The sequence below is a fragment of the Rhodnius prolixus genome, unplaced genomic scaffold, assembly GCF_049639745.1.
Source record: "Rhodnius prolixus isolate KJV_2025 unplaced genomic scaffold, Rpr scaffold_14, whole genome shotgun sequence".
Lineage (NCBI taxonomy): Eukaryota > Metazoa > Arthropoda > Insecta > Hemiptera > Reduviidae > Rhodnius > Rhodnius prolixus.
This window is the reverse complement of record NW_027411594.1, coordinates 9,198,973-9,221,533: the sequence shown is the minus strand read 5'-3', so window position 1 is coordinate 9,221,533 and position 22,561 is coordinate 9,198,973. Positions and strand designations below refer to the sequence as shown.

Below are 22,561 nucleotides of genomic sequence, written 5' to 3'. Positions count from 1 at the left end.
TTGTTTTGGAAGGGTGCTGCTCGTACCTGGAAGGATGGAAATAGGTGAGACAAGGAGATTAGAGGGTGTGATGGCCACACTTTGCTTCGGATACAGGCTTGCATTCTTCCTGAAATTAGGACATACGAGATGAAAATTAAAAAGATACATACATGTATACTGAGTATATAAACACAGACCCAGTGTCTTAATTACTTTTTGCTAATTATCTCATTAAAAAGTTCAACTTTTATTAAGCTTTGATAAAGCTTACGATAAACTAGAATTACAACAAATAAAGATATTTACTAAAGTAATTTTAAAACCTATTAATTATCAAAATTTAATAATGTTAATTAAAGAAAAATGATCTCGCTAAAAAAAGATGGCGTATGAGATGCATTTTCATGATTTCCTATTACTAATTTAAGTTTCCCTTAGCTCCAAGCAATGATTAGCGCTTTCATTCTAGGAAGCTTTGTCGATGACGCATTTTCTTTTGTAGAATCATTAAATGTATGTGTGAGATATTGAAGTCAACTGTCTGGGAAAGTCCACAAATCGTACTTTGTACTTGATGGTGCTTTAGAGGCAATCCATGTCCACATCCCTCTTCCAGGAAATCTCTTTAATCGGATCTTATCTGGAAAAATGTGTCCGATAAACGTTAGATATGTCCTCGAGTGCAACCGTTGGAGATATTTACGGGGAGGATTTCAAAAATGTGATTAGCAATCCATTCTGTAAAGTGGGTACTTTCGCCTTAAGGATTTAGATCGTTTAATCCTGGCCAGAGCAGAACACCAGAGAATGAGTTCTCGAGGAGGAAGTTTTAGGAAGAGGGACTGCCAAGATGAGCCAAGATGGAGTTGCAGACGAAGGTAGAAGAAGCCTGCTGAGAGTTGTACACCTAAATGACCAGCGACTCTTTGAGAAAACCGGTCATTTTTTAAAAATCACTTTGGCGTACCTCAGAGGATCTTATTTCCGATTAAGGGGACCGGTTTCCTCAAAGAGTCGGAGGCCAATCAGCTGTGAAACTCTCAGTAGGCTTCTTCTACCTTCGTCTTCAACTCCATCTTGGCTCATCTGTCGGTCATCCCTCTTCCTAAAACCTCCTCCTCGAGAACTCATTCTCTGGTGTCCTGCTCTGGTCTGATTATGGCAACTTCGGCTCCAGCGAACCGTTCTTAGTATTCCGTGTTCTTACTACTTCAATTAGCCCAACTCCTTCCTTGCCAAACCGAAGATTTTTTAAAGGTGTTTCCGTTTCGAAAACTAGTAGGACTTCCACAACACTTCTATTATGTTAAGAGAGGGTGTGTAATTAAATAGAAAGCTGGAGCCAAGGTAAATAATAATAAAATGAACTAATTTAAGATAAAAGGCAAAAAAAGAGCAACTTTAATGTTCTATATATAATATAATCATTAAACAAACGCAATTAAATCTTGCTGTTGGCTGTCATTAGAGTTGATTGCTGTCGTGCTCATCACTGCTGCAGTAATACCAAAACAGAGTTTGATGTACCCTCCCCCGCCGCTGAGACATAACCTTCCTAGCCAAGAACATAACCTTCTCCACGCTGTCTCTAACAGATGTTGTAACCTTCCTTGCTGTCCTTACCCTTATTTTTTTTTACAATCTTAAAGTGAAATATTCAGTGCTCCAGTTACTTCCGCCATTTTATGTAAGTACGAGTATACATTTTTATGGGAGCTCTTAAAGGTTATGTATATCTCTACAAGGGACTGATCATAAAACTTCTGTAATCTACTGGGCTCCTAATATTTTCTTAAGTTATTCTTTAATTAACAGAGAATCATGTTGTAATTAGCTGTTAACTTAATAGATAATTAGTTTAATTAAAATTTCAATTAAATAACAAAACTTTAACTCCTTTTTTTAAGACCCCCATCATTTGCTATTTTAAGCCAGCTAAGTAAGTAAATGGAAATAATGAAGTTTTTTTTAAAGTATCTTTAGCCACTCCTACAGCTGGCACGTTTTGCGTTCTTGTTAAATTTTCAAAACGGAATTAGCTACTTTGCGTGTGCGTGTGAACATCCAGAAAATCAGAAGGAGCTCAGCCGTTACTCATCTCGATCTGGTCTGAACGCTCGCACGTCTTTATTCCTGTTCTATGTCTAGCCAACTGATTTTCTTTCATTACGCCACTTTTTCAGATTCTCGAGACTTGAAAATGTATATTTCTGGAAAAAGTAACCATTTGATTTGATCCCAATAGATGTAAGAGAAATGTTTAACTTTTCTCGTTTAAAAACATCTTAAAACTACAAAAAATTTGCTAACACAAGTATAATACAATAATTTTAGAGTCACAATAAACATTTAATTACTCCATTAGATATTTCCTCCTTGGTTCTTGATGTCAGCAACGTTTTAGCGCAAATAACAAATGGACAGAACGTGAACAAAAGCAGACAAGTGTCATTTATAATTGCCCTTGATAATTCCATCAGTCTCAAATATCAAGTGAATCTCTCAGTTATTATTTAAATTATAGTAATAATAAAATAATGCATACTGGACTCAGAAATAAATTTAAAATAATATTTTTTCATGATATAAGTAGAAATACAAACAGTAAGAGAAACATGCTGATAGAGTGCAGTATTAGTAGTAAAAACATTCAACTCTCTTCCAATGGGTTTCCGTAGTGTAGTGGTTATCACGTGTGCTTCACACGCACAAGGTCCCCGGTTCGATCCCGGGCGGAAACAGGTTTTTTTTTTTTTCACTTCCACAGTTACTTTTCTTTTAGAAAATTAATTTTTTACATTAACTTCCAGCATTATTTAATTTTATCAATGTATAACTAGTTTAAAACACTATAAATATTTGCATATTTTGATTTATAGTTTTCTTTATCGCTTGCAGATAGTGTGATGGGATCTTAGCAAATTTAGAAAATTTCATTTTTAAACAGATTTGTATTTTCGAAAACATCTCTAGAGTTTGTATAGTGGTTTTTACCATTTGGTCTATTTTGTGTTTGTATTTGTGTAAGCAGCTTAACTCAAAAAACAGAAGATGGTGAAAAAACATTAAAATACGGTATTTCTAATCGCAGCCATCATGTTACAAATTATTGGACAAAATGAGCCAATCATAATGGCCACTTAATGGAAAGGATTTTTCAGTTTCAAGGGATTTTCGTGAAAAAAAGGTTCAAAAATTTTCTTTTAACATTGTGTACTTATAGATGTATAAGCTGTGTTTTCCTAGGAGAGTACTTATTGAGGGGACATTTTGGAGAGGAAAGCTTCCCTCTTGTCATGAGCGACCTTATCTCCTGTGTAATTGTGATAGTAGGTATTTAAGTAAATTGGAAGACGGTCGATTGGATCGTCAGTTAGTGACAAGTCGTGTGAGTATTCGCAGCATCCACAGACGGTCTAAGTTCAAGATCTGTAGTGTTTATTTCCAATTCTTATCATGAATTCAATTTATGGGTTCTGGGATTTGAGGTTTTCTTTTAAAATGTTTTTTTAATTTTGTTAAATTAATACTAATTTCAAGCCAAGATTTACCTAGTTGGAATTGGAAATTTGAAAAAAAAAATCTTTGTAGCTACCGGTGATATTTCCTTTTCAACAGTGTAACCCAATCTCAATATTTACTCTGGCTGGAGTAACTGAAAGTAAACAAAGAGACAATAAAACTTTAGGGAAATTTCTAATGTAGATATTGGCAGCGTGTAAATAATGGAGGTTATGTTAGTGACATAGTAGAAAGTTGACTGTGTAGACTGTTGTTGATCCACCTGACTTAGTTGAATAAAGAAACACAATCCCCCCAATCTTAACGTTTTCTTCTACTTCTAGAACTTCTTTTGACGCTCTTCCTTTGGTTTTTATATTTTGTGCACGTACTCTTATTTCGCTCGGCTGATATATCTTCCAGCACATAACAGCAGCGGCGAAGAGGAAATCTCGTCCTTCAGATGGTAGATGCCGATCAAAGAGTCCAGGGATGTAAAGGATCAGCTGGTTATCCTGTGGCTAAGCTCGAGCTTGGGGAAGTGGTGTAATATTCCCGATTTTAGGAAGGAAAATATACTACTTTGAAATGTGAAAGGTAAGTTTTTCTTCTAAAATAATCTTGATTTAGAGCTATAAATGTTTTCAATCTACCAAGTTGATATTTCATCTTGTTTTGCGACAGCTGTTTAGCTAATACAAACCAAGCTGAAGTTTCTTTAGTGTTCATCATTTAACCTCTCACCGCCAGCTGACAATAATACTGATGAAAACAAAGAAGTAAGTTTATTCTTATGTTTGTTTGATTTTTGTTTATTTGTTTGCTACTTCTCAGCACTGTAATTGCAATCTTGCACATTTTAGGTTTGAGTTTCTATAGTGATACAACTTTTATAGTTCCTTGGATTACGAAATGTTTTTACTGAGTGTCAGTGTGGCAACAAACGGTTTTAGTTAAAACTGACCAACCTGTAGTCAACTTTAATGGATCGAGTTTAGAGTGTAGAGGTACAGTTTTACTTACTGCATGATTTCAATAAAAATGAATTATATTTTAAAATGTTCAAAGAAAATTTAGGTTAGTATTTCGAGAATTATTATAGCGTGAGTGTTTGACTATAAAATTTTTGGTTCTAAAAGAGATTGTCCTGAATGTTAGTGATTAATTAGTTGCATCATTGAAACAGGTGCCACGACACGGCCTCCTTTATTGAAATTACATTTCAATGTGCCCATTGAGGCAGAATAGAGTTGTATTTCAATAGGAGAGTGGAATACAGTGTTATTGTGTCTGTTTATCCATGTGTAAGTGTTTAAAGCTGTTCCATACTTATTATGGTTCATTGTATTTGTGTGTGTAGGTCATACAGCCTGCGGAGAATGCAACGTTATTACCTGTCGCATCTCTAGCCAGATCATTAGCAGCAAGTGCACAGGTGTAGCACTCTACACACATGGCTCCAATTTACACAGAGGCACCGGCTCATTCACCTCTCTTTAAAAAAAAAAACCGTTAGATACATTGCCTACAATTTTCAATATCCTGTACAATTGTTTCCAACGAAAACCAATGGAAATCTGTAAGAGAGAATTCCTCTCAATTTACTTCCTCTCACAGCAATCGTATGTTTAGTCTAGGACTGATTTACACAGAGTTCAGGCTAACAGCATTTTTTTCTACTTCTCTAAATTTTGTAAGAGAAAATTTCTACATTTGTGGAGATTTACCATTTTGCATTTTAAAATTCATTGAACTCGAAATGTGATATTTAAACAAATAAAAACCACCAATTTTCCCGAAAATGAGGAAGCATAGAAAATGTTTTATGTTTTCTTTTAATGAATTAGGGAACAATAAAGAAATTTGATTACTTTTACAGGCTCCATTCATCCCCCACTACTCAATCCTTCGTATGACCGTTTTTTTGTCACCAATTGGGTCCGATATTAACTATTTCCTGTTAAAAACTACATTATGTTTCCCCCACCACATCAACAGTGACTTGTCGTGAAGGTTACGTCACCTTTTTTTCATCAAATCACCCTGCCAGAAAAATTTTCCATGTTAAAATCCGTCTGTATATTGTCTAAATGCTACTATGGGATTCCATAAATAACTTTTTGACCATAAAATCATCTAACCGAAAGTGACAATTTACTAAAAAGTATTTTTTAATTTTTCCCAAAATTATTATTAAAGGCATAGTGAAGACTTTGAATGTTATTTGGCTCAAAATACGTAACGTAGCTTTTCAATTAAGATATTTATCTCAAAACAGTAGTCTTTATTATTGGCAATTTCATTTATCATTACTAACTATAATGCCAATAATTGGTTTGTGTGAATATCAAAGTTGACCTACTATGTACAACAACATCGCGTCATCCTAAGGGAGTAATAAGATCCGAAAATGATGTGGAAGAAAATCTGTCCTCGTTGGTTACATATTATTCTAGCCTTTCCAAAGTGGAGCACCTTGTTTGCGTAGTACATAATGGAGCAGCATGTACACCTCACAAACAGCGCGATGATGAAATATTCTCAGACCTCTCCCATAGACCAGCCACAAACATTATTTGTTATGAACATAAACAAAGGAGAGCCCCCTTTGTGATGAGGTTGGATAACATTACATAGTGCACTGAGTGTGTCCGAGTTCGGCCGCTAGAGGTCAGAGGTAAGTCAGAGCCGTAGTTGTTTTGTCAACATTTTGGAGAACCTCTCCCACCTGAGCCTGTAGTTTACACAAAGCGCAACAGAGCGCGTTGGTTTCCCCTCCTCCTCACTTGTTACGTTTACCGTTTTAAAAGCTATTTTAGCGCCAACCAAAACTCTGCGGCAATACATAAGGAATGGATTTCCCTTTGTGATTTATCCTTTATTTACATTTATAATGAACTGGTCAAATGTTAGTCCTTGTTGGACAAATAAATAACCAGATTTCACTCATGTCCAGCTTAATATCATTTACTCACTATTACTCAAGCAGCGTAGCGTCATTGTTTCACATGGGTTGGCTAAGCCGTCACGATTTCTTCTGTTAGTTGTTCAGTAACAATTCTGCAAAGGAACATTTTTAAATTTCCCAGCGAAAACAGTGTTTGAAAGTAACTTTCCGTCAAGCTTCCTTTAAAGAAGTATGATAAAAGCGTAGATTTCCGGTTTTCAATTTTTCCTCACAGCATTCACGAGTGAGAGTGGAGCCGAAGCCATATTTCTCCCTTCACTCTGATGATTGTGTTTATAAACTACGGAACAGACAGAATTATTTAACAATCTGACTAAATGAACTGAAAACAGCATTCAACTGGCTGGTTGTTCAAATATATAGGAAAAATGAAGTGGTGGTGCATCTTGTGAAGAAGATTAGTGGTACTGACAGCTCTGTAATTAGACTTGGAAGCTACATAATAGAAGGACGTCTATTGTTGTCTAATTGCAGTCGGGTGTCAGTTGACTATCTAGACTTAATAGTCTAATGGAAATTCAACACTTAACTTCGTTGGAGTAGTCATTTCAAATGTAATGACATCATCTCAGGCGGATGCAGTTATTATAGACGCAACGCTGGTATTCTTGTTTGGTGCCATTATTTTTACGCTTTCCATTGATTTTTCTTAAAACATGAAATAATAGAAATCCTGTTTCAGATTAATATAATGAAACAGGGAAGGGATTAGTTGAGTGATTATCGTATACTGGGATTCCAAAGCGGAGATCCCGGGCTCGAATCCAGCTGCTAGTCTTCCGGATAACACCAACTCATCTAACCCTCTTTAGCGGTAGAGATGTAAAAGGACTTCTGAAATCAACATTAGAAAGTCAATCCGGAAATCACTTATTTCAAGCAAAGTTGGAACAGTAATATTGCTACCAGTAAGTCGGCGACAAACATTTAAACTAAGGAAAAGACAAACATCCCGCCTACAACTTACCGCAGTATACACACTCACACTTGTACCTACTTCCTTCCGCTGGTTGTTGCTCAAAAGATATTCTATTAAGCAACGTAAATATTTCTTGTTCCCCTATTTGTTGAACAGACGTGAATGTTTTCGTTATAATTTAAATAAACTGTTTGTTAAAGTTATCAATTTTCAAAATATATAATCTGAAGTTTGGGCTTAAATATAAAGTTTGGCAACCTTCTAACTTGGGTAAATGTTGGGTAAGTTTGGAAACTAAAGCTTTCATACGTTCCGTTTCTAGGAAGTCGTAGGTGTATTTACGCTGGATGGTTTGTGTACCCAATTAATAAAATGCTTTTGATTTATTATCAAAAGCAATTAACATAAATAATATCCTTTCTTTTTTAATCTTTCAAGGAAAATAGGTATAACAAAAATAGATCAGCTAAGTTGTTCGCCCATCATCTCTGGAACATGATGACCGCGGGCGAAGTCAGGAGTGTGAAGATTTAGAAGGTCAGGTGCGATGTGGAAATACCCAATTTCAATATGAAGTAACATACGTGCTGTTTATCTGATGGAAGTATAATACATAATATACGAGTATGTGTAGCTATGCCACGATAGCTGAGTGGTTAGAGACGAGGCCCGCAAAATTAAAATGTATCTTTTGGTACTGGGTGGTTCGATTCCCGGTCTCTAGGCCTTGGATTTTATCTAATGGGCAATGTGAGAAATTATATAGTAAAGTATGTTTGCTAGTCACCTCCGTTCACGGCACCTAATTTGGTAGTTGGACGTGTAAAGCCTGCCTAAAAAATAGGCATTACTTTACTTTATATGTAACTATGTTAATCCGAACAATATTTTTTTTAGCATTTTGTTCAAACTCGTAGGTGTTTAGAATTTACGAAAATGGCCCTTTAGAAGAAAGATAACCACGCCCCTCGCTCAGAAGTGCCCTTAATTGAAATTCTTTGAAAAAATAAAACTATTTTACGATTTGGAGTTACTCCGGATACATATAAACAGACACAGTAGATCCGAGAGTATAAAACTACTTTTTCGCACTCAAGGAAGCGCCAACGGATATTTCCTGCGAAGAAAAAGTAAAAAAAAAAACGTGCCCTTACGAGCATCTTCAAGTCATCGACAATCGTTTCTTTTATTTTGGGATGCAGAGATAGAGTCAGAAGATTTGTATTTGGCAAAGCCTCAGTCTTGTAAATTTGTTTTAGCATAGACTAGATATAAATTAGGTAACATATTCAGCGGAGAGAAGGGCAAGTTTAGGGCCCCAGTGAGTTGTAGCCAGTTGCCCATACTCCCGGACCTAGATGGCAGGGCTCCACAACTTGGTCTAGGTCGCTGTAAAGTTTTAAGCCCCTGATGAGAATACTCTAAGAGTTTAGGGTACCTCAGTTCCAGACTTCCGGCGGGTCAACTTTCTAGCCCTTACTTGGCTTTCTGCCTGTCCTGCACTTCCCAGTATATCCTCTCAAAATGAGCTAAAATAATGTCTCAAGTTGCTTTCAAGTTTACTAACGCTATGTCAGCTGATAACTTCTTATTCTTGTGTTGTTCTCGCGTGCTTTTCTGCAACCATTTAAGCGGTAATTATCTTTCTACAGATCGTAACAGGGAAGTATGCAGATCGTTATGTGTTATCTAAGATCTGAAGGTCTGCACTATAAGAAAATAGCCTAGTGTTATGAAGGATTGCCACTTTAAAAAGTGAAGCACAAAAGGTTAAGGTGAAGCATGTCTGGACACGTCGGGATTAAACATGAACGACCCAGAAACCCCACAACTAATCTACTCTTCAAGCTCAATTTTCTGAGCATTTTCTTCACACTTTAATGCATTTTGGGAAAATTTTGTTTCGAGCTCTTAAGCTAGAATAAATTTCTTCTTCAAAAGAGTGGGTATTTATAAAAACATTGCAATATTAGTGCAGCCCGAATAGGGCACAAAGATAGCAGCTAACTCATTCTGACGCACATCTGCAGCATTATCATATCCTTACGCTACCGTGGGATATCCTCACGGTAGGAGTGTGAGTGCTGTGCTATATACATGTCAGGATGAAAGTAATAGTGTGGAGATACAGAACTGTCAGACGAGTTGGAATATATGTGAGGTGAAAATTGTTTCCCGCCTTATCTCTTAGGCGCGCGCCGCATACTGTCACATCCTGCGACTTCTCCACTTCCTGTGTTCGTCTGTGCGTGTTTATTTGTATTAGTGTGCATTTATATATATTGTATATGGTATGTACATTACACAGATCTTTCATTTCACCACAATAAAAACCCTCTCGGAAAAGCTCCCCCCTCTACCGACTTTTCCACTGTTTGCCACCCCTCCTGGTTTTCCAGATTACACCTTCACACCTACAGTTTCCTGCTATTTTCCCTCCCCTTCTTGTGCTTTTTATTTTTATGCCCTACATTTTCACACGTTTACCTCTTCATGAAGTGTAACTTCTTCCATCATTTCAAGCTACGCAACGAACGTTTGTCAGTGCGATAGAACTTTATGAACTACATTATTGTGGAACTCCTTCCTCACTTAAAAAGCTTGCTCTCCACTAATAAAGCTCTATAAAGCTCTCTACTAATATTAACTGTTTAAATGTCTTTGGTGCCCACAATATAGTTACAGGTATCCAGCTTCATATTAAATTTATTATTTCTGACGTTTGAATTATTCATTTAAAATAAGTTAGTACATTTATTTTTTTCTTCTGCTACAGGAAATGTAGCGATGGTCGCAAAGTTTCAACGGAAATCTCCCATTTGGGGCCCCCAAGTGGTATTTATAGAACAGTCTGGATCGAATACCTCAACAGATGAACTCTGTAGCTCAAAATGACCTGATGAAAAAACACCTCAAATCATCACTTAACTTAATGCTTTATTTTTTGTGATTTACTCAAAAACGGGGCACTTCTGGATAAGGAGGTGAATCCTTCAGGGTAAGTGACTATTTCGCTCTAAATTTTTTAAAGAAAATGGCGTTAAAAAAAAGAAAACTCTTCTACAGAACTGCATACGAACTATAGTACGCTACATCTACTAACATACAACGCCATCTCGATACCAAGCCTGGAACTATTCACCTTGCCCTAACCAAGTATTTACCAATTCTTGTCTTTCATTGTTCTTGAAGAAAATTAGTAAATCAATACTGTTTAATATCTCAATGGTCATACTTTGGTTAGAGTAAGTAAACAAGAATGTACCAGGAGGAATCTGAGGTTCTAGTTGTGGTTGATATTCTAACCCCAAGTCAAGGATAGTCGGTTTGGTACCGTTACAAGTTTAAGGTGAAAAGTAATCATACAATAAATGCTACAGTTAGTTAATAATAACAAGCACCATCCAGTCTGTAACCTCCCTATTATAACCTTCTTTTATTTATCTTCTTGTTTATCGTCTTTTGAATTGAATGTTGTAAGATATCATTTGTAAATTTAAGATTTATAAATGCACAGGATTCCGTAAAGGAACAATGATGCTTAGAGGAAACTTTTAACTCTTTTCCGGAAAACAGAAGAAACAAAACACCCACACACTAAGTGCAGGTAATTAGTAAACTAAGTTTAAAGATTTCAACTGCAGTAGTTTTCAAGAAATGCTTGGTAACCACCTGGAAACCTGTTCAAGTAAAATAGCGCGCTTACTTAAAGGATTATGGTACTAAGTCATAGAGAGACCTAATCGAAATAGGTTTTTTAGCTTTATGCGATTTTTGACATCATTATGTTCTCACACCCAATTATGTACAAATTTTGCTGACTAACGGTACCTCAAAAATATGTACATATATCTTGTAAGAGATAAATTTTAAAACATTTGACTCGATCGTAATACTTGTCACTTATTCTCTTTAGTATCAAATAGAATAAAGTAATAATAGTTGAGCTTCATTACCTCATATCAAACTAATAGATAAAATAGACCATTCAATGTCTATTAGAATGATCGATGATGCTAAATCAGAAAGTTAAACCAGATATTAGGGAATGTAAATACAGAAAATTAGTTAATTAATTGACATTGAATCAGGGTTGTCGTAGTTTAGATTACATGAAGGTAAATTATTGGCAACACTGACACTGAAAGGAATTCTTTACGTTGCATAACCTCTATTGTTCGTGTAATTATAGTTATTATTTGTACGCAAAATTAACTCTTTTTTTGTGGTTCACTGAATACTCGTAGCTAGAAAATAGGAAAACCGCAGTAAGTTGTAAAAATTTTATTTCAAAGTTCTGAAGTGATAGATTTTTGTATACATTTGTTTTTATATTGATGAGAAAAATTCACTGACTCACCGTTTTCTTGAATAGATTTTTCTGTAATTTGCAGTCATAATAATGTATATTGTTTGTAAGAATTGCAGATGTTTCTATAATTCGAAATTTGATGAAAATTAATGAGTTGCAAGCTAGTAAAAGAAGTCTCTTTTTCTCAATTTTAGAACAAGACCTCAAAAGCAGGCTTTTTTTCAGTTGAGAACATATGTACGAGAGTCGTTTGAAAAGTCCGTGCAAAAATAAAAACTACTTAATTTTTTGGGGTAAACCTTTTTTATTTTTCAACATAGTCTCCTTTTAGGCTTATACACTTCGTCCAACGCTGCTCTAGTTTGTTGATCCCTTCCGAATAATAGGATTTGTTCAAGTCTGAAAAATAGCCATTCGTTTCTGCAATCACCTCCTCGTTTGAATAAAATCTTTTTCCCGCCAGCCATTTCTTCATATTGGGGAACAAATAGTAGTCCGAGGGAGCCAAGTCTGGAGAATAGGGGGGATGTGAAACGAGTTGGAACCCTATTTCCATTAATTTTGCGACCACAACTACTGAGGTGTGAGCTGGTGCGTTGTCGTGTTGGAAAAGGACTTTTTTGTGGGCCAATCGTGGGCGTTTTTCTTGCAGCTCGGTTTTCAAACGGTCCAATAACGATGAATAATATGTAATAGTTTTACCCTATTCCAGATAGTCGATGAGGATTATTCCTTGCGAATCCCAAAAGACAGTCGCCATAATCTTTCCGGCCGAAGGAACGGTCTTCGCCTTTTTTGGCGCAGATTCCCCCTTGGTAACCCATTGTTTAGATTGTTCTTTGGTCTCAGGAGTGTAGTTGATGTATCCATGTTTCATCCACAGTGACGAAACGACGCTTAAAGTCCTGCGGATTCTTCTGGAACAGCTGCAAACCGTCCTTGCAACACTTCACACGATTTCGTTTTTGGTCAAGCGTGAGCAATCGCGGCACCCATCTTGCGGATAGCTTTGTCATGTCCAAATGTTGATGCAAAATATTATGTACCCGTTCATTCGAGATGCCCACAGCACTAGCAATCTCACGCACCTTCACTCTTCTGTCATCCATCACCATATCATGGATTTTTATCAATGATTTCTGGAGTAGTAACCTCAACAGGGCGTCCAGAACGTTCAGCGTCACTTGTGCCCATATGGCCACTCCGAAAATTTTGAAACCACTTATAAACTGTTCTAATCGAAGGTGCAGAGTCACCATAATGTTTATCAAGCTTCTCTTTAGTCTCCTGAGGCGTTTTGCCTTTCTTATGAAAGTGTTGCAAGGAATCATGTGAAGTGTTGCAAGGACGGTTTGCAGCTGTTCCTGAAGAATCCGCAGGACTTCAGTAGTGTTTAATCAACACACGAAATTCTTTTTCGTCCATTTTTTGAAAATCACTCGACTTCCTCGATTCAAACGAATGCCAAACACAAAGAAATAGACCGATCTGGCTGAAACTTGGTGTGTGTTCTTCCAAGAGATGCTACTAACTAAACATAACCTCGATACGCGCCAGTGGTGCTATCTCTCTGACTTTGCACGCACTTTTCAAACGACCCTCGTAGTTCGTATCTCTCAGATATCTCTGCCAAAGTTATGAATAATGAAATAGAATAAAAAAAAAAAAAAGAAGTAATAAAATAGCAATAAAACGCGAAAATAAATCCGGCGGTTGTGAAATACAAGTCTGATTTAATATCAGATAAAGAGCTTTAATTTAAAGCACAAAGTAAACAGTAAATAGGAAAATATAAAAATGAATAAACTTTGCCTTGCTTTGAAAAAATATATATATATCTACTATATATTGTACAAACAAGAAGCCAGAGTTGTCTCCATGGAAATCTTGAGGGTTTAAAAGCTTTCATCTATCTCGGCTCGGGGTGCGGAATTTTCTATCCCCTTTCTCATATTTCCCTTGCAAGTGTTTATTTTTGAAACAGTGAGCTCTTTATCTTGGACTTCCTTCTGGGGGAAAAAAACCTGGACCTTACCACTTGCTGTGGCCTTACCTTTCCTTCTTGATGTTCCCACAACTTCCGTCGGATTTCTGTTATTATTTTCGTTCTTTAGGTAGTCCTGTGAAGATCAAAAGGGAGATTGCTTCAAGTGTTTCATTTCCGCTTAGATAAGGATTTTTTTTTTCAAGCTTTGCTACGTTAACTTAAGCCTAAATTTTGGGTTTTTCTAAGAAGCTGATGGTGAGATTGTGCGGTGTAGTTAGTCTATTTTAAGTAATTACTTTATCACGGCTAGGACCAACATTGTTCGATAATAGTAATAAGAGGAGTCGAGTGAGTATGTTGACGACAGATTTACAATAAGTAATGAAGTAATGAGGTAAAAACTGTTAAATGATTTCCCACTAAATACAAAAGCCGAGCCGAAAGGAGACAAGCCGACTAAAAATAGCAGATAATAGAAAAACCCAGTGGAAAAGCGGAGATGAAAAGTTGCAGAAACTAAAAAGGAAATTAAAATTACGATTTTCCTAATAGTTTCCGATCAAAAAGAAAAAAGAAAAGCGGCCTGAGTGAATTAGATTCCTCTCAAGAAGGCAGTGACTTTCCACAAAACTTCATTTCTGTTTTTAAATGATGGAGAAAGTGCTTCATCCTCGCTTTAAACTGAAATTAAGTTTCATTTTCTAAATTAGCAAGCCCAACTTTAATAATTCATGCAAAATAAATTAATAACCTAATAATGTTATAAACTTTGTTTTACTATAATCTTTTGTTCGCAGATAGTCTTGTTACCTTGCTCTTTCTAAAAAGCGTCCAGTTTTTCTAATTGAAAACTGAAAACATAACAGGAGAAAATATGATTTCCTTTTTAGTGTAATAACTCTACTATTATATTAACGGAAAGAACTTTAGAATTCTTCCAGGTATTCTTTGGAGGGTGCCATAATTTCTTTGACTCGTCGCCAGTGTGGACAAAATATTTGTAGCCAATTTCGGCCTGCTAGAGATCTCTTACCCGTTCGGGCAATTAATAAGCGGCAATTTCTTGTTCTTCCAAGCCAGCTGACCTTCGTGTTAATTTCCCCTAATGCAACCACTATTTGCTGGTTATAAGCTCTCAGCTTGATATTACTAGGATACAATTTCAAAAATCCTAACCTTTCCAAATAAACTTTTTCAGGAATGACTGAGACTTCTGCCCCGGTGTCCAGTTCATTTGCAGCTTTTGGCCGGATACTTCAACTTAGCATTAAACATTTTGCACAATTGCAATATTCCTTCTTTCTAAGATAAACAAAAAGTTAAAAGACGCGACGACAAATAAACAAAGCAAACAATATATTCTGTTGAGATCCTACAATATAAGCAGATTAAGTTAAAATAAAAAAAAGCAAAAAAATCTTCAGCATGTAAATTCGCGAGTCACCAGTGAGTGACAAGTCAAAGAGAAAATGTAAAGTGTAAAGTGTAAAAATAAAAGATGTGAAGTTTTAGGTGAAGAAAGAAGTTAGCGGATTGCTTAATATACAGCAGAAACAGTTTTAAGAAGCTCAAACTGACAGCTAAGATAGCTTCTACTACTGTCAAACAGATTTTCAGAACAAAGTAGATACTTTTATTTTAACACAAAAGATTTCCGGGTAAATTGAAATTGTAATGTACATTCGCACGCGCAGGCGCAAGGGAGTGGGAAAGAGGAAATCAGATATTTTAGGCAAAGTCTTTGTTTGATGACGAATGGATGATGATGTGCTGGACCATGGAATTTCATAAGATTTTACTCAATTAAAGACAACATCAATATGTACAATTGCAGTAAATATCGTCCCTAGAAATCGTGTAGTTTTGGAGATATAAAAGGTTGAAATATGGTGGTTTTACGCTACACTCAAAGTTCAATTCCATTTATCTCGTATTCTAATGCACGCAATTTCATAAGATTTTACTCAATTAAAGATAACATCAATGTATACAATTGTAGTCAATATCATCCCTAGAAATCGTATAGTTTTAGAGATCTAGAATGTTGAAATATGGTAATTTTATATTACCCTGAAATTTCAATTCCACTTATCTCGTATTCTAATGCACGGAATTTCATAAGATTTTACTCAATTAAAGATAACATCAATGTGTACAATTGTAGTAAATATCATCCCTAGTAATCGTATAGTTTTGAAGATATTGAATGTTGAAATATAGTGGTTTTACATTTCCCTGAAATTTCAATTCAATTTATCTCGTATTCTAATGCACGGAATTTCATAAGATTTTACTCAATTAAAGATAACATCAATGTGTACAATTGCAGTAAATATCATCCCTAGAAATCGTTTAGTTTTGGAGATATTGAAGGTTGAAATATGGTGGTTTTACATTGCCCTGGAATTTCAATTCCATTTATCTCGTATTCTAATGCACGGAATTTCATAAGATTTTACTCAATTAAAGATAACATCAATGTGTACAATTGCAGTAAATATCATCCCTAGAAATCGTTTAGTTTTGGAGATATTGAAGGTTGAAATATGGTGGTTTTACATTGCCCTGAAATTTCAATTCCATTTATCTCGTATTCTAATGCACAGAATTTCATAAGATTTTACTCAATTAAAGATAACATCAATGTATACAATTGCAGTAAATATCATCGCTAGTAATCGTATAGTTTTGGAGATATTGAAGGTTGAAATATGGTGATTTTACATTACCCAGAAATTTCCATTCCATTTATCTCGTATTCTAATGCACGGAATTTCATAAGATTTTACTCAATTAAAGATAACATCAATGTGTACAATTGCAGTAAATATCATCCCTAGAAATCGTTTAGTTTTGGAGATATTGAAGGTTGAAATATGGTGGTTTTACATTGCCCTGAAATTTCAATTCCATTTATCTCGTATTCTAATGCACAGAATTTCATAAGATTTTACTCAATTAAAGATAATATCAATGTATACAATTGCAGTAAATATCATCCCTAGTAATCGTATAGTTTTGGAGATATTGAATGTTGAAATATAGTGGTTTTACATTTCCCTGAAATTTCAATTCCATTTATCTCGTATTCTAATGCACGGAATTTCATAAGATTTTACTCAATTAAAGATAACATCAATGTATACAATTGTAGTCAATATCATCCCTAGAAATCGTATAGTTTTAGAGATCTAGAATGTTGAAATATGGTAATTTTATATTACCCTGAAATTTCAATTCCACTTATCTCGTATTCTAATGCACGGAATTTCATAAGATTTTACTCAATTAAAGATAACATCAATGTGTACAATTGTAGTAAATATCATCCCTAGTAATCGTATAGTTTTGAAGATATTGAATGTTGAAATATAGTGGTTTTACATTTCCCTGAAATTTCAATTCAATTTATCTCGTATTCTAATGCACGGAATTTCATAAGATTTTACTCAATTAAAGATAACATCAATGTGTACAATTGCAGTAAATATCATCCCTAGAAATCGTTTAGTTTTGGAGATATTGAAGGTTGAAATATGGTGGTTTTACATTGCCCTGGAATTTCAATTCCATTTATCTCGTATTCTAATGCACGGAATTTCATAAGATTTTACTCAATTAAAGATAACATCAATGTGTACAATTGCAGTAAATATCATCCCTAGAAATCGTTTAGTTTTGGAGATATTGAAGGTTGAAATATGGTGGTTTTACATTGCCCTGAAATTTCAATTCCATTTATCTCGTATTCTAATGCACAGAATTTCATAAGATTTTACTCAATTAAAGATAACATCAATGTATACAATTGCAGTAAATATCATCGCTAGTAATCGTATAGTTTTGGAGATATTGAAGGTTGAAATATGGTGATTTTACATTACCCAGAAATTTCCATTCCATTTATCTCGTATTCTAATGCACGGAATTTCATAAGATTTTACTCAATTAAAGATAACATCAATGTGTACAATTGCAGTAAATATCATCCCTAGAAATCGTTTAGTTTTGGAGATATTGAAGGTTGAAATATGGTGGTTTTACATTGCCCTGAAATTTCAATTCCATTTATCTCGTATTCTAATGCACAGAATTTCATAAGATTTTACTCAATTAAAGATAATATCAATGTATACAATTGCAGTAAATATCATCCCTAGTAATCGTATAGTTTTGGAGATATTGAATGTTGAAATATAGTGGTTTTACATTTCCCTGAAATTTCAATTCCATTTATCTCGTATTCTAATGCACGGAATTTCATAAGATTTTACTCAATTAAAGATAACATCAATGTGTACAATTGCAGTAAATATCATCCCTAGAAATCGTTTAGTTTTGGAGATATTGAAGGTTGAAATATGGTGGTTTTACATTGCCCTTAAATTTCAATTCCATTTATCTCGTATTCTAATGCACAGAATTTCATAAGATTTTACTCAATTAAAGATAACATCAATGTATACAATTGCAGTAAATATCATCGCTAGTAATCGTATAGTTTTGGAGATATTGAAGGTTGAAATATGGTGATTTTACATTACCCAGAAATTTCCATTCCATTTATCTCGTATTCTAATGCACGGAATTTCATAAGATTTTACTCAATTAAAGATAACATCAATGTGTACAATTGCAGTAAATATCATCCCTAGAAATCGTTTAGTTTTGGAGATATTGAAGGTTGAAATATGGTGGTTTTACATTGCCCTGAAATTTCAATTCCATTTATCTCGTATTCTAATGCACAGAATTTCATAAGATTTTACTCAATTAAAGATAATATCAACGTATACAATTGCAGTAAATATCATCCCTAGTAATCGTATAGTTTTGGAGATATTGAATGTTGAAATATAGTGGTTTTACATTTCCCTGAAATTTCAATTCCATTTATCTCGTATTCTAATGCACGGAATTTCATAAGATTTTACTCAATTAAAGATAACATCAATGTGTACAATTGCAGTAAATATCATCCCTAGAAATCGTTTAGTTTTGGAGATATTGAAGGTTGAAATATGGTGGTTTTACATTGCCCTGAAATTTCAATTCCATTTATCTCGTATTCTAATGCACGGAATTTCATAAGATTTTACTCAATTAAAGATAACATCAATGTATACAATTGCAGTAAATATCATTGCTAGTAATCGTATAGTTTTGGAGATATTGAAGGTTGAAATATGGTGATTTTACATTACCCAGAAATTTCAATTCCATTTATCTCGTATTCTAATGCACGGAATTTCATAAGATTTTACTCAATTAAAGATAACATCAATGTGTACAATTGCAGTAAATATCATCCCTAGAAATCGTATAGTTTTAGAGATATTAAATGTTGAAATATGGTGGTTTTACATTACCCAGAAATTTCAAATCCATTTATCTCGTATTCTAATGCACGGAATTTCATAAGATTTTACTCAATTAAAGATAACATCAATGTGTACAATTGTAGTAAATATCATCGCTAGTAATCGTTTAGTTTTGGAGATATTGAAGGTTGAAATATGGTGGTTTTACATTACCCAGAAATTTCAATTCCATTTATCTCGTATTCTAATGCACGGAATTTCATAAGATTTTACTCAATTAAAGATAACATCAATGTGTACAATTGCAGTAAATATCATCCCTAGAAATCGTTTAGTTTTGGAGATATTGAAGGTTGAAATATGGTGGTTTTACATTGCCCTGAAATTTCAATTCCATTTATCTCGTATTCTAATGCACGGAATTTCATAAGATTTTACTCAATTAAAGATAACATCAATGTATACAATTGCAGTAAATATCATTGCTAGTAATCGTATAGTTTTGGAGATATTGAAGGTTGAAATATGGTGATTTTACATTACCCAGAAATTTCAATTCCATTTATCTCGTATTCTAATGCACGGAATTTCATAAGAATTTACTCAATTAAAGATAACATCAATGTATACAATTGCAGTAAATATCATCCCTAGAAATCGTATAGTTTTAGAGATGTTAAATGTTGAAATATGGTGGTTTTACATTACCCAGAAATTTCAATTCCATTTATCTCGTATTCTAATGCACGGAATTTCATAAGATTTTACTCAATTAAAGATAACATCAATGTGTACAATTGCAGTAAATATCATCCCTAGAAATCGTTTAGTTTTGGAGATATTGAAGGTTGAAATATGGCGGTTTTACATTGCCCTGAAATTTCAATTCCATTTATCTCGTATTCTAATGCACAGAATTTCATAAGATTTTACTCAATTAAAGATAACATCAATGTATACAATTGCAGTAAATATCATCGCTAGTAATCGTATAGTTTTGGAGATATTGAAGGTTGAAATATGGTGATTTTACATTACCCAGAAATTTCAATTCCATTTATCTCGTATTCTAATGCACGGAATTTCATAAGATTTTACTCAATTAAAGATAACATCAATGTATACAATTGCAGTAAATATCATCCCTAGAAATCGTATAGTTTTAGAGATATTAAATGTTGAAATATGGTGGTTTTACATTACCCAGAAATTTCAATTCCATTTATCTCGTATTCTAATGCACGGAATTTCATAAGATTTTACTCAATTAAAGATAACATCAATGTATACAATTGCAGTAAATATCATCCCTCGAAATCGTATAGTTTTAGAGATATTAAATGTTGAAATATGGTGGTTTTACATTGCCCTGAAATTTCAATTCCATTTATCTCGTATTCTAATGCACGGAATTTCATATGATTTTACTCAATTAAAGATAACATCAATGTATACAATTGCAGTAAATATCATCCCTAGAAATCGTATAGTTTTAGAGATATTAAATGTTGAAATATAGTGGTTTTACATTACCCAGAAATTTCAATTCCATTTATCTCGTATTCTAATGCACGGAATTTCATAAGATTTTACTCAATTAAAGATAACATCAATGTGTACAATTGTAGTAAATATCATCGCTAGTAATCGTTTAGTTTTGGAGATATTGAAGGTTGAAATATGGTGGTTTTACATTACCCAGAAATTTCAATTCCATTTATCTCGTATTCTAATGCACGGAATTTCATAAGATTTTACTCAATTAAAGATAACATCAATGTGTACAATTGCAGTAAATATCATCCCTAGAAATCGTTTAGTTTTAGAGATATTGAAGGTTGAAATATGGTGGTTTTACATTGCCCTGAAATTTCAATTCCATTTATCTCGTATTCTAATGCACGGAAATTCATAAGATTTTACTCAATTAAAGATAACATCAATGTGTACAATTGCAGTAAATATCATCCCTAGAAATCGTTTAGTTTTGGAGATATTGAAGGTTGAAATTTGGTGGTTTTACATTACCCTGAAAATTCAATTCCATTTATCTCGTATTCTAATGCACGGAATTTCATAAGATTTTACTCAATTAAAGATAACATCAATGTGTACAATTGTAGTAAATATCATCGCTAGTAATCGTTTAGTTTTGGAGATATTAAAGGTTGAAATATGGTGGTTTTACATTACCCAGAAATTTCAATTCCATTTATCTCGTATTCTAATGCACGGAATTTCATAAGATTTTACTCACTTAAAGATAACATCAATGTGTACAATTGCAGTAATTATCATCGCTAGTAATCGTTTAGTTTTGGAGATATTGAAGGTTGAAATATGGTGGTTTTACATTACCCAGAAATTTCAATTCCATTTATCTCGTATTCTAATGCACGGAATTTCATAAGATTTTACTCAATTAAAGATAACATCAATGTGTACAATTGCAGTAAATATCATCCCTAGAAATCGTTTAGTTTTGGAGATATTGAAGGTTGAAATATGGTGGTTTTACATTGCCCTGAAATTTCAATTCCATTTATCTCGTATTCTAATGCACGGAATTTCATAAGATTTTACTCAATTAAAGATAACATCAATGTATACAATTGCAGTAAATATCATTGCTAGTAATCGTATAGTTTTGGAGATATTGAAGGTTGAAATATGGTGATTTTACATTACCCAGAAATTTCAATTCCATTTATCTCGTATTCTAATGCACGGAATTTCATAAGATTTTACTCAATTAAAGATAACATCAATGTATACAATTGCAGTAAATATCATCCCTAGAAATCGTATAGTTTTAGAGATATTAAATGTTGAAATATGGTGGTTTTACATTACCCAGAAATTTCAATTCCATTTATCTCGTATTCTAATGCACGGAATTTCATAAGATTTTACTCAATTAAAGATAACATCAATGTGTACAAGTGCAGTAAATATCATCCCTAGAAATCGTTTAGTTTTGGAGATATTGAAGGTTGAAATATGGTGGTTTTACATTGCCCTGAAATTTCAATTCCATTTATCTCGTATTCTAATGCACAGAATTTCATAAGATTTTACTCAATTAAAGATAACATCAATGTATACAATTGCAGTAAATATCATCGCTAGTAATCGTATAGTTTTGGAGATATTGAAGGTTGAAATATGGTGATTTTACATTACCCAGAAATTTCAATTCCATTTATCTCGTATTCTAATACACGGAATTTCATAAGATTTTACTCAATTAAAGATAACATCAATGTATACAATTGCAGTAAATATCATCCCTAGAAATCGTATAGTTTTAGAGATATTAAATGTTGAAATATGGTGGTTTTACATTACCCAGAAATTTCAATTCCATTTATCTCGTATTCTAATGCACGGAATTTCATAAGATTTTACTCAATTAAAGATAACATCAATGTATACAATTGCAGTAAATATCATCCCTCGAAATCGTATAGTTTTAGAGATATTAAATGTTGAAATATGGTGGTTTTACATTGCCCTGAAATTTCAATTCCATTTATCTCGTATTGTAATGCACGGAATTTCATAAGATTTT

At 33.8% G+C, this 22,561-nt stretch overlaps 1 long non-coding RNA gene and 1 other non-coding gene across 5 annotated transcripts in view; both read left to right on the top strand.

Annotated features, from left to right (window-relative positions):
• Positions 1-1,370: 1,370 nt before the first annotated feature.
• LOC141451836 (uncharacterized) overlaps positions 1,371-22,561 on the top strand; it is a 51,653-nt gene continuing 30,462 nt past the window's right edge. Inside the window, exons 1-7 of one of the 4 annotated variants that reach the window (XR_012457140.1) lie at positions 1,371-1,669; positions 3,828-4,080; positions 4,168-4,262; positions 4,347-4,490; positions 4,844-6,160; positions 10,147-10,368; positions 10,888-10,977. This is a non-coding gene — a long non-coding RNA (uncharacterized lncRNA). Of the gene's footprint in view, positions 1,670-3,198; positions 4,081-4,167; positions 4,263-4,346; positions 4,491-4,843; positions 6,161-10,146; positions 10,369-10,887; positions 10,982-22,561 lie in introns of those variants that run through there. The other 3 variants (XR_012457139.1, XR_012457137.1, XR_012457138.1) reach the window with 3 other exon arrangements.
• TRNAV-CAC (transfer RNA valine (anticodon CAC)) lies at positions 2,651-2,723 on the top strand. The gene has a single exon. It is a non-coding gene; the product is annotated as a tRNA-Val (tRNA).